Here is a 12901-nt window from a genome sequence, read left to right on the forward strand (position 1 = left end):
CAAACAAACCGGGAACTATATTCTCAGACAGGCTTGCTGCGAGCATATCACTCTGCCCAAGTACTATATTCTTCCGCCTGAGAATATAGTTCCCGGTTTGTTTAGGGTTAGAAGACGGCTGTGTATCATGTTACGTTGTTTTTTGTACACGCTGTGACTCTACAAATCACAACATGAAAATAGGAACATGTTGCTTTGTCACTTATTCTGTGCAGTAGGATTACTGGAACCATTCACCTGCCTGTTCTGTGATGGGCTGATGACGCTGGAGACGTCAGACCGCTTTACGATGGAGAGGATATGTTAGGGGTTACGTATAATCTGGGGTCAAACTGATAACTAAAATATTCACCTAATCCAGCTGCTTTACATAAACTGTTACTTGGTTAAATATTAACAAAAATATTATGAAAATCTAAACTCAAACCCACCTGAGCTCCCAGCGTGTTGAGCAGTTGGACCGCCTGGTTCTGGCCCTTGGCGACTTCCTGTTGGACCTGGACCAGCTGAGTCAGCAGATCCAGGACTTCTTTCCTCCACAGAGCCTCGGACTGCTGATCCTGGACCAGCCCGGCACCGGGGGCGGTGCCCATCATCATGGCAGCAGGCGGGTTGTCATGGAGATCACCTGCAGTGAAGACGCCTGAAGTCAAAACTTCAGCTTTTACACGGCAGAGCATCACGTTTCTCTGATTTTCAGAATAAAAGTCCTGTTAAAGAGGATGTTTAGAGGCGGGTTTGCTTTATTGGACAGGTGGCTCAGCCAGTGGCTGGCTGAGACCACAGCCATGTTTACAGGGCTCAACAGTGGGGTTCCTCAAGTCAACTTCACATTAATTTAGTTGTGTGTGAATGCCATAGACAGAAATGGACACAGCAACACCGTAGACAGCCACCACACAGCTGGCACGCTCACGCCACGCAGCCGACACGCTCACGCCACGCAGCTGGCATGCTCACGCCACGCAGCCAGTGTGTAGTTGGCCTAAGACGCAGGTGAAATAGTGAACACGGTTGGAAAAAAGGGACATGGTGTCATTAGTTTAAACTTCAGGAAACTAAAGGCCTTTTGTAGTTTGCAATTATCATATTTGTATTTAATGTTGAACTGTTCAGCTCCTTGTTACCCTGGTTTTAAAAGGTTTTTAAGCTTTTTTCACTTTCAAAAATGTTTTTTTGCAGTGAATCAAATGTCCTGATTCCTCTCGTAGCTGCTTGGCTTGGTTCATTAGAAACATTGATGGAGATATATTTAATTAGAAACAGATGAGATATATTTAATTAGAGACATAGATGGAGATAGGTAGATAGATAGATAGATAGATAGATAGATAGATAGATAGATAGATGACATAAATTTAATTAGAAACATAGATGGAGATAGATAGATAAATAGAAAGATAAATCGATAAATAGATAAATAGATAGATAGATAGATGGATAGATGGATAGATAGATAGATAGATAGATAGATAGATAAATAGATGAGATAGATAGATAGATAAATAGATAGATAAATCGATAAATAGATAAATAGATAGATAGATAGATAAATAGATGAGATAGATAGATGGATAGATAGATAGATAGATAGATAGATAGATAGATAGATAGATAGATAGATAGATAGATAGATAGATAGATAGATAGATACTGAACGGACGAGAACCAGAGCCGGTAAGAAAGGAATGATCTCTTTTATATTATGTCTCAGACACTCAAACTGATTTCACACATCACAATAATGCTCAAGCTTTTGTCCTGGCACACTAAATAATAATACTACTAATAATAATAATGACCTAATTTTTCAAAACTCTAGACACAAAACTCACAACCAATGATCAAAATGCACATTTTTCAAAACTCTAACACTTTTTTCAATTACTTGGATACAATCCACATAAACCTAAGATTATTTGTTCATTTAACAAAGATCACTTGTTCAATATGACACAACTTAACATCAAAGTAACTACTATTTCAAAAAGCAATTCACACATTACATTTCAGATGATTGTCTATTCATTTCATTACAATCATTTAACTATCAATTGATACAACTACTCAAAAAGTAACTGTTGCATTACTCTTAATACATATTTGTATGGAAACAGACAAACAATATTCCATGTTTAGATCATGAAAGTTTCAAGATAACGAGATTCATTGTCACCAATTAGCGTGGAGCATGAACCAATTATACTACATGATCTATGGATGTAATATTTCATCATCCTTCTTTACTGTAATATACTACTGTTTATCAGACACTGTTACTATGGTCCCATGTACCACCTTTACTGTAATATACTACTGTTTATCAGACACTGTTTCTATGGTCCCATGTACCACCTTTACTGTAATATACTACTGTTTATCAGACACTGTTACTATGGTCCCATGTACCACCTTTACTGTAATATACTACTGTTTATCAGACACTGTTTCTATGGTCCCATGTACCACCTTTACTGTAATATACTACTGTTTATCAGACACTGTTACTATGGTCCCATGTACCACCTTTACTGTAATATACTACTGTTTATCAGACACTGTTACTATGGTCCCATGTACCACCTTTACTGTAATATACTACTGTTTATCAGACACTGTTTCTATCTGTGTGGCTGATCTAAAGTAATGTTTCAGTGGTATTTCATAATAAATTAGTTTTTTGAACCAGTGATTGTGCAGGTGCACGATTTATTTAAAGATATGAATGCACAATGCAATGTTTTGAACATTGGATAGCCTGTGTTACAAGTGATGACCGTTTTGAGTTTTGTGTCTAGAGTTTTGAAAAATGACATCAAAGTTTTGAAATTAGTGCCAAAGTGATTGTAAAAAACTGTAATAATAATAATAATAATAATAATAATAATGATAAATACCAGCTGATCGATTAGGGAACGGATCAATAATCAGATATCAACAGACTGATGACTTTGAGGCTTCATGTGACAGTTGAAGATTCTCGTCATCGAGTTTCTCAATCACAGCCTTTCTGTTGTGAAATAACAAGAAGTGAAACAAGGGTGTGTGTATGTGTGTGTGTGTCTGTGTGTGTGTGTATGTACGTGTGTCTGTGTGTGTGCGTGTATATGTGTGTGTATGTGTGTGTCTGTGTATGTGTGCATGTATGTGTGTCTCTGTGTGTGTATGTGTGTGTGTATGTATGTGTGTGTGTGTGTGTGTGTGTGTGTGTGTGTGTATGTGTGTCTCTGTGTGTGTGTATGTGTGTGTGTGTCTCTGTGTGTGTGTGTGTGTGTGTCTGTGTGTGTGTGTATGTGGGTGTACTGTAATGAAAGGTGCTCTATTAAAGAACATTGCCATAATTTAAATAACGCAGTGTTTGAAAGGTTATGTACCCTCCACATGAGTTGTACTAAACTGTTAAATGAAGTCATCTTCACTAGTTCAGTGTGCCGATGTGCTGCAATTGGCACACTTACTATTATCCCCCATATTTATTCCGCCACATTTTTGTCCTGCTACTAGTCACAGTGTGTTGCCAACACATGCCCACAAAATACATCAGAACGCGTGTAATGCTCCAGAATGGTGTGCTATGTGTTTTCAAAGAGATTTGCCCGCAATTTCCCATAGACTTTAATGGGAAATCTTCGTGAAATCGCTTAACATAGCTCAAAACAACCCCTCTTTGGGGCCATACTGTATTGCCATACTTTAATGTAGAAAAATAATTAAAAGTTTAAACCAAAGACAAGACTGTGGCCTTTATTAGGCTGAATGGGCATTCTGATATCAAGCACGGTTTCTACCAAATAACAGTTTATGTATCGCCCAGTTTTCAGACCGTTTCAAATTTTCCAATGTGTGTGTATGGGGAGGGAATGCTCATAGTTAGAGGGGAGGACAGAGGGGGGAGCTGCAGTACGTTTCTATGAATTTTTTCCAAACGAATTGCTCTGTCCCCTACAGTTTTCACTATTCATACATCATTGTTTGTCACAATGTGGGAAATCTTGTGCCGGTGGCAGACATGTAACTATGGAATCCACCGGACCTAAACTTTTGGCTCTCTTAATACCAAATAATGATAGAAACAATGAAATAAAATATCTGGAAGGACTCATACGGTTCGCTGTTTGTTACCTGCTCTGTGTCGTATATATTTCATACCACAAACATAAAAACAACATCAATGCATTCCCCAGACCTTTATCTCTCTGTTGAGGGTAATATTTTTGCCATTTGGACCCACGGTTTTTGAATTACAGAACAAACTTAAGAGGTATAATTATCTTTAAATGGACATGTTTGACCCATGGAAGATACTGTCTCCCCCTCCCTCCTCTACTCCCTCAATGTGGAAATCACCATAGCAACATGTTCTGACACACACACCTCCTATCATGCAGACTCTTTACTGTAGGCCATTTGGCCTCTCTTTGCCGGAAATGTCAAACAGCAGATGTACTGTTAGCCAGTGTTATTCGGATGTGCACCAAGTAGTAGGCACACTGTCAAAATTTCTTGCAGAATTTTCTAGTTAACAGTTACAGTTACACACTGAGAACCATGGTGCTCACAGGCAGCTACTGGCACCTTTAAGCTGGGATGTCTTCTTGTTACAATCAATCAACAGTCAATGTCAACCAATTAACATGCCTTAAACTTCACATGACATGACAACTTTACACATTCAGTTTGTCTTTATCGCCACTCTAACATGACATAAACACTAGTGATTATGTCATCTTTAAGCACTGAAAAAAGATCCGTCTTTCTACCGGATTATATTTCCTCACCGTGAAAGATGTTGTTCCGGTTCCCTTCCGGCAGCACTACAGCCCTGGACGTCAGCGTATGACGCTCCCATTGTGCCGGCTAAACTTAAGTGTAAACACCGCTCATGTGACCAGCTGGCGGATGCCGTATATACATAAGATATCACCAGACTGTTGTGCATAACTTCTTACGATCTCATACGAACCTGTTAATGAAAAATGTGTTTCATGGACCGGCTTTATGTCTGAACTTTGCCTTCTTTATATCCCAAAACTGCTGACACACACACACACACATACACGCACGCACGCATGCACGCACACATACACACACAGACACACACAGACAAACATACACAGACACACACACACACCCGATGAAGACATTGTGTAACTTGAGAGTTTCTGAATGTTTGTGACTCACATCTCAAAGTTTCTAATCAGCAGATTCTGAGTTGGTGATCTTAACAGAGTTCATTATTAGTTATTTATTCATATTAAATATTAGATCATGTGACCAACATCTTATATTAAAGGTTGTTACTCTAACATATGATGAATATATGAACTGTATGGGTTAATGTTCTGGTCACGTAACCATCATCTTATATTAACCCTTGTGTCGTCTTCCCGTAGACCTGCAACTTTCTGGGTCAAAATTTAAAACTGAAATTGGTTGACTTTTTTATTCCCATTTTCCAATGTTTTTGTCGTTGTTTTTTTTTTTAACTTTTTGTCCATTTTTCCCACTTTTTAATTTTTTTTTTTTTAACTTTTTAAAATTTTTTCAATGTGCTTGTATTTATTTATATTTTTTTCAAAATGCTATAAAACTGAATTAAAAAAAACCCAAATTCAATGAAAGAAGTAAACTGATCATCACGGAACCATGCACGTTATTTATTTTATTTTTTTGAAAATGTGGTTGAAAGAAACCCAAATTTGACCCGAGGAAAACAGGAGGGTTAAAAGTTATGTTGTTACTCTAACATTTGATTAATATCTAAACTCTATGGTTTAAGGTCCTGACCATGTGACCACATCTTCCTTCTTTCTCTCTAATAAAAAACATCCCATAATGTACAGTAACAACAATAATAACAAGAAGAAGAAGAACAAGAAGAAGAAGACAGTTTTACACTCTTTAAGGAAATAAGAAATGAGTTGTAAACAATTACAAACGTTTTATCTTCCAAACAAGCAGACTTCAGCTAAATGTTTTTAACAAATACTTGTAGACATTCACACATTATTACCCCCATTCTCCAAATCCATTTTTTATAAGTTCATAATACACCCGCCTAGTTCACCAAACAATGGATGGACACCACGGTCTCACGGCAGTTCGTAAAATGGTCACGTAATTTTTAATCTATTGATTCGTGTACACGGACACGTTTATCTCATTTATTTTGTGGTGGTCAGCACGTAACGGGAAGCATCTATACGGAGGTTGGGTTTAAGAAGAGAAGAATGGGGAAAGGGCCGGAGCCAATCGTTTCTGCCTACCCCTTCTGACCAAGAACAGATCCAAATTCTCTTTCGTACCACAAGCCATAAAAGCTTTAAATCAGTCAGAATAAGCTAGTCGTCCAGCTGGCCTGATCATACACAAGGGTGTATAGTGTATTGTAGTGTGTGATGTATATTTGTCATGTCTTGTCTGTCGGTGTCTGATGCAAGGAGTATTTGTTTGTATCATATGTCTGATGTCGTGTCATAAAGTGCCTTGCGATTGTGCCGCAAACCCAACTGCCCCACGGGGACAATAAAGTTATCTACTACTACTACTTAAGATATTAATGTTTTATTAATAATATTGATTATGAATGTTGTGAAATCTTTCTGTTTTAATGTGTAAAGCTGGTTTATCCCAGCGTCTCTTTTCAGGAACAGAAACGTATGTTTCTATTTTTACTCTCTGGTTTCTGAAGAACACGGCGCAGGAAGACTTCCTGAAACTTCCTGAAACTTTACAAAAACATCTTTAGTTTCCTGAAATATGAAAACGTCTGTTTGATCGGTCGACAGTTTCAATACCTCTTAGTTGTTATGAGTTCGTCAGAATCTCAAACTGAGTGAAAACATTCAGAAGAAGTTCAGAAGTTGAGATGTTACAGCCGACAGCATTACGTCTCAGACTACTGAGAACAACATCCTTAAATAATCATTTAGGTCTTTGTGTTACACGTTGTGTCTGGAGATTTCTCCTAAAGTCACTAAGGCCGGCTGCACACTGGCTGCGTGGCGTGTCCGTGTTTATTTGGGCTCCCATGGTAACAGGTTAGAGCATGCACACTGCCTGCGTGACACGCACGTCTAAGAAAGCGTTTGGAAGCGTTTCCAGGCAACATAGAATAGGAAATTTGTTTATATGTCATTTAGACACAAATACATATTAATAAATGACATGTTGATGTTTTTAAAGTCTCGAGGATTTTATATAAATGCAGATATAATTAAAATATAATTATGGATTTTGAAATATTGCACCTGTTAACCCAGAAGGAAAAATTCTGGAGCCTATTTTGCCGTCAATACTGCCGACGATGTCTTTGCTGTAATCAGATCAGTATATATTTATGTTTATGGGAAACATCCATGTGTCCAGACAAGACTAGCAGCAGCAGCACCGCGTCAGACACCTTTCTGGTGGGAAAAGACATAGAAAACACCACGCAGCCACCATGCAGCCGCCACGCAGCTGACACGCCACACTCACGCCACGCAGCCAGTGTGTAGCTGGCCTAAAAGTTAGCATATGATAACCTCATTAGCATATTTAAACAAACATTTAAAAAACTTGTAACACAGAAAATAAATACTAATTGCAATCTTTATTTATTTTGAAGCACGTTGAGTTAACACCTGTGACATGAAATGTGCTACATAGATAAACTTATGGCTGTTTATAGTATTTTAAGGTAATCTATTACTTTATGTTTGTCCCTTAAAGCAACGATGTGAGTTTAGTTTTGGAGAAAGTCCAGTTTGGAGGTTTCAGTGTGATGAAACCTCACAGAGTCAGGAAACACATTTACTACCAGACACACACACACACACACACACACACACACACACACACACACACACACACACACACACACACACACACACACACACACACACACACACACACACACACACACACAAACACACACACACACACACACACACACACACACACACACACACACACAGACACACACACACACACACACACACACACACACACACACACACACACACACACACACACACACACACACACACACACAGGGATAATGTGTGTGTGTCTGTAATGTTTGTTTATTTTTTGTGTCTCACTTCTTCTTTGTTGACGACTGTGGAACTGCTGAAGGAACTGGTTACCACGGCAACATGTTTACATCTCAGCGAAGTAGTACATGAAGTGGGTAGTAGCCTAGTAGTACAAAGGTACATGAAGTACATAGTAATAGTACAAAGGTACATGAAGTACATAGTAATAGTATAAAGGTACATGAACTACGTAGTAGTAGTACAAAGGTACATGAAGTACATAGTAATAGTACAAAGGTACATGAAGTACATAGTAATAGTATAAAGGTACATGAACTACGTAGTAGTAGTACAAAGGTACATAGAGCAGCAGTAGTAGTAATTCAGTCCTCTCAACCAGACAGTTAAGACGATGTTACTCCGACTACACAGCAGATCAACTCTCTTAAAGTCTCTGTTTACCTTCAGATGATAGTTCTACTGTCTGGTTGTCTTTACTGTCTGGTTGTCTTTACTGTCTGGTTGTCTTTACTGTCTGGTTGTCTTTACTGTCTGGTTGTCTTTACTGTCTGGTTGTCTTTACTGTCTGGTTGTCTTTACTGTCTGGTGGTCTTTACTGTCTGGTTGTCTTTACTGTCTGGTTGTCTTTACTGTCTGGTTGTCTTTACTGTCTGGTTGTCTTTACTGTCTGATGGTATTTACTGTCTGGTTGTCTTTACTGTCTGGTTGTCTTTACTGTCTGGTGGTCTTTACTGTCTGGTTGTCTTTACTGTCTGGTGGTATTTACTGTCTGGTTGTCTTTACTGTCTGGTTGTCTTTACTGTCTGGTTATCTTTACTGTCTGGTGGTCTTTACTGTCTGGTTGTCTTTACTGTCTGGTTGTCTTTACTGTCTGGTTATCTTTACTGTCTGGTGGTCTTTACTGTCTGGTGGTCTTTACTGTCTGGTTGTCTTTACTGTCTGGTTATCTTTACTGTCTGGTTGTCTTTACTGTCTGGTTGTCTTTACTGTCTGGTGGTCTTTACTGTCTGGTGGTCTTTACTGTCTGGTTGTCTTTACTGTCTGGTTGTCTTTACTGTCTGGTTATCTTTACTGTCTGGTTATCTTTACTGTCTGGTTGTCTTTACTGTCTGGTTGTCTTTACTGTCTGGTGGTCTTTACTGTCTGGTGGTGTTTACTGCCTGGTTGTCTTTATGTCTTTATGTGCATGTTGTTCACTATTTAGAACATATTTCATACATCATTAATATATATATATATATATATATATATATATATATATATATATATATATATATATATTATGTAATGAGAGACATGCTACATATTCCTCTGTGTGTGTCTGGCACATACTTTGACAGAATTGACTCCATCAGGGAGATATTCCTGTACATCCAGGCTTCTTAACCCATTATTCTTAATATTTTAATATTATATAATCGGGGCCACAACATCGACATCGTTGCTCGGCAAAGACCATACTGACATTTCTCCGTTTATCATTTTTATTAGTCCTAATGAATCAGATTTCTGAGGCCTAAACATGCTGTCCGTCCTGTCCAGTTGTTCTTTTTAACCTGCTTTTAAACAGCTTTTTTATATAACCGAACCCGTTTTTTTTAAGGTGTTCTTTAAAGTGTTTTATTCACGCCAATGGTCCCCATCCTGGGCGCTGCGTTTTAACCCAAACCTAACCCTTACATTCGTCCTAAACCAACCTCAGTGCATGTTTAGGCCTCAGAATCTGATAAAGAGAGGGACAACACAGTATATAGTAAAGAGGGACAACCACGGCCTACAGTAAAGAGAGGGGACAACACGGCCTACAGTAAAGAGAGGGCAACACGGCCTACAGTAAAGACAGGACAACACAGTCTACAGTAAAGAGAGGACAACACAGTATACAGTAAAGAGAGGACAACACAGCCTACAGTAAAGAGGACAACACGGCCTAACAGTAAAGAGGACAAACACAGTCTAGTGAAAGAGGACAACACGACCTACAGTATAAGAGGACAACACAGTCTACAGTAAAAAGAGGGACAACACGACCTACAGTAAGAGAGGATACACTGACCTACAGTAAAGAGGACAACACGGCCTACAGTAAAGAGAGGACAACACTGGCCTACAGTAAAGAGAGAGGACAACGACCTACAGTAAAAGAGAGGGACAACACGGCCTACAGTAAAAGAGAGAACAACACGGCCTACAGTAAAGAGAGGGACAACGGCCTACAGTAAAGAGAGGACAACACAGCCTACAGTAAAGAGAGGACAACACAGTATACAGTAAAGAGAGGACAACACAGCCTACAGTAAAGAGGGACAACACAGCCTACAGTAAAGAGGGACAACACAGCCTAATGAGAGGACAACCGACCGTAAAGAGAGGACAATACACGGCCTACAGTAAAGAGAGGGACAACACAGTATACAGTAAGAGAGGGACAACACGCCTACAGTAAAGAGGACAACACAGCCTACAGTAAAGAGAGGACAACACAGCCTACAGTAAAGAGAGGACAACACAGCCTACAGTAAAGAGAGGACAACACGGCCTACAGTAAAGAGAGGACAACACAGCCTACAGTAAAGAGAGGACAACACAGGCCTACAGTAAGAGAGGACAACACGACCTACAGTAAAGAGAGGGACACACAGCCACAGTAAGAGAAACCACGCCTACAGTAAGAGAGGGACAACATGGCCTACAGTAAAGAGGGACAACACAGCCTACAGTAAAGAGAGGACAACCACGACCTACAGTAAAGAGAGGGACAACACGGCCTACAGTAAAAGAGAGGACAACCACGACCTACAGTAAAGAGAGGACAACACAGCCAAAGTAAAGAGGGACAAGCAGCCACAAATAGAGGACAACACAGCCTACAGTAAAGAGAGGACAACACAGCCTAACAGAGAGGACAACACGGCCCGAAAGAGAGAGGACAACAGGGCCTACAGTAAAGAGAGGGACAACACGGCCTACAGTAAAGAGAGGACAAACAGGCCTACAGTAAAGAGAGGACAACACAGTATACAGTAAAGAGGACAACACGGCCTACAGTAAAGAGAGGACAACACAGTATACAGTAGAGAGGACAACCACGATACTGAGAGGGACAACGCACGCCTACAGTAAAGAGAGGACAACACGGTATATAGTAAAGAGGACAACACGTCCTACAGTAAAAAGAGGACAACACAGCCTACAGTAAAGAGGACAACCCAGTCAGATAAAGAGGACAACATGCAACGTAAAGAGAGGACAACACGGTCTACAGTAAAGAGAGAGGACAACACACGTATACAGTAAAGGGACAACACAGCCTACAGTAAGAGAGGACAACACAGTATACAGTAAAGAGGACAACACAGTATACAGTAAAGAGGGACAACAGCGTCTACAGTAAAAGAAGGGACAACACAGCCTACAGTAAAGAGAGGACAACACAGTATACAGTAAAGAGAGGACAACACGGCCTACGATAAGAGGGACAACACGGCCTACAGTAAAGAGAGGACAACACAGTATCGTTAAGAGGGACAACACGGCCTACAGTAAAGAGGGACAACACAGTATATAGTAAAGAGAGAGGGACAACACCGCCCAAAGTAAAGAGAGGACAACATAGCCTCTACAGTAAAAGAGAGAGGACAACATATCACAGTAAAGAGAGGGACAACACGATACAAAGTAAAGAGAGAGAGGACAACAGGGCGACATTAAAGAGAGGACAACACAGTATAAAGTAAAGAGAGGACAACACGGCCTACAGTAAAGAGAGGACAACACAGTATATAGTAAAGAGAGGACAACACGGCCTAAAGTAAAGAGAGAGGACAACATGGCCTAAAGTAAAGAGAGAGGACAACATGGCCTACAGTAAAGAGAGGACAACACAGGCCTACAGTAAAAAGAGAGAGGGACAACACGGCCTACGGTAAAGGGGACAACGACCCGTAAAGAGAGGACAACACGGCCTACAGTAAAGAGAGGACAACACAGCCTACAGTAAAGAGAGGACAACACAGTCTACAGTAAAGAGAGGACAACACGGCCTACAGTAAAGAGAGGACAACACGGCCTAAAGTAAAGAGAGAGGACAACACGGTCTACAGTAAAGAGAGGACAACACGGCCTACAGTAAAGAGAGGACAACACGGCCTACAGTAAAGAGAGGACAACACGACCTACAGTAAAGAGAGGACAACACGGCCTACAGTAAAGAGAGGGACAACATGGCCTACAGTAAAGAGGGACAACACGACCTACAGTAAAGAGGACAACACGGCGCCTAAAGTAAAGAGAGGACAACACAGTATACAGTAAAGAGAGGACAACACAGTCTACAGTAAAGAGAGGACAACACGACGCTACGATACAGTTACAGACGGGACAACACGGTCTACAGTAAAGAGAAGGGACAACACAGCCTACAGTAAAGAGAGGGACAACACGGTCTACAGTAAAGAGGACAACACAGCCTACAGTAAAGAGAGGGACAACACAGTGTACAGTAAGAGAGGACAACAGGCTACAAGTAAAGGGACAACACAGCCTACAGTAAGAGAGAGGGACAACACAGTCTACAGTAAAGAGAGGACAACACGGCCTACAGTAAAGAGGGACAACACAGCCTACAGTAAAAGAGGACAACCCGACCTACAGTAAAAGAGAGGGACAACACAGTCTACAGTAAGAGAGGACGACACACTACGAAGAGGACAACACAGACTACAGTAAAGAGAGGGACAACACAGCCTACAGTAAAGAGGACAACCACACACCTACAGTAAGAGAGGACAACACACGCCTACAGTAAAGAGGGACAACCGCATACAGTAAAGGGACAACACAGCCTACAGTAAAGAGAGGGA

This window comes from Perca fluviatilis, chromosome 16, assembly GCF_010015445.1.
Source record: "Perca fluviatilis chromosome 16, GENO_Pfluv_1.0, whole genome shotgun sequence".
Taxonomy (NCBI): domain Eukaryota; kingdom Metazoa; phylum Chordata; class Actinopteri; order Perciformes; family Percidae; genus Perca; species Perca fluviatilis.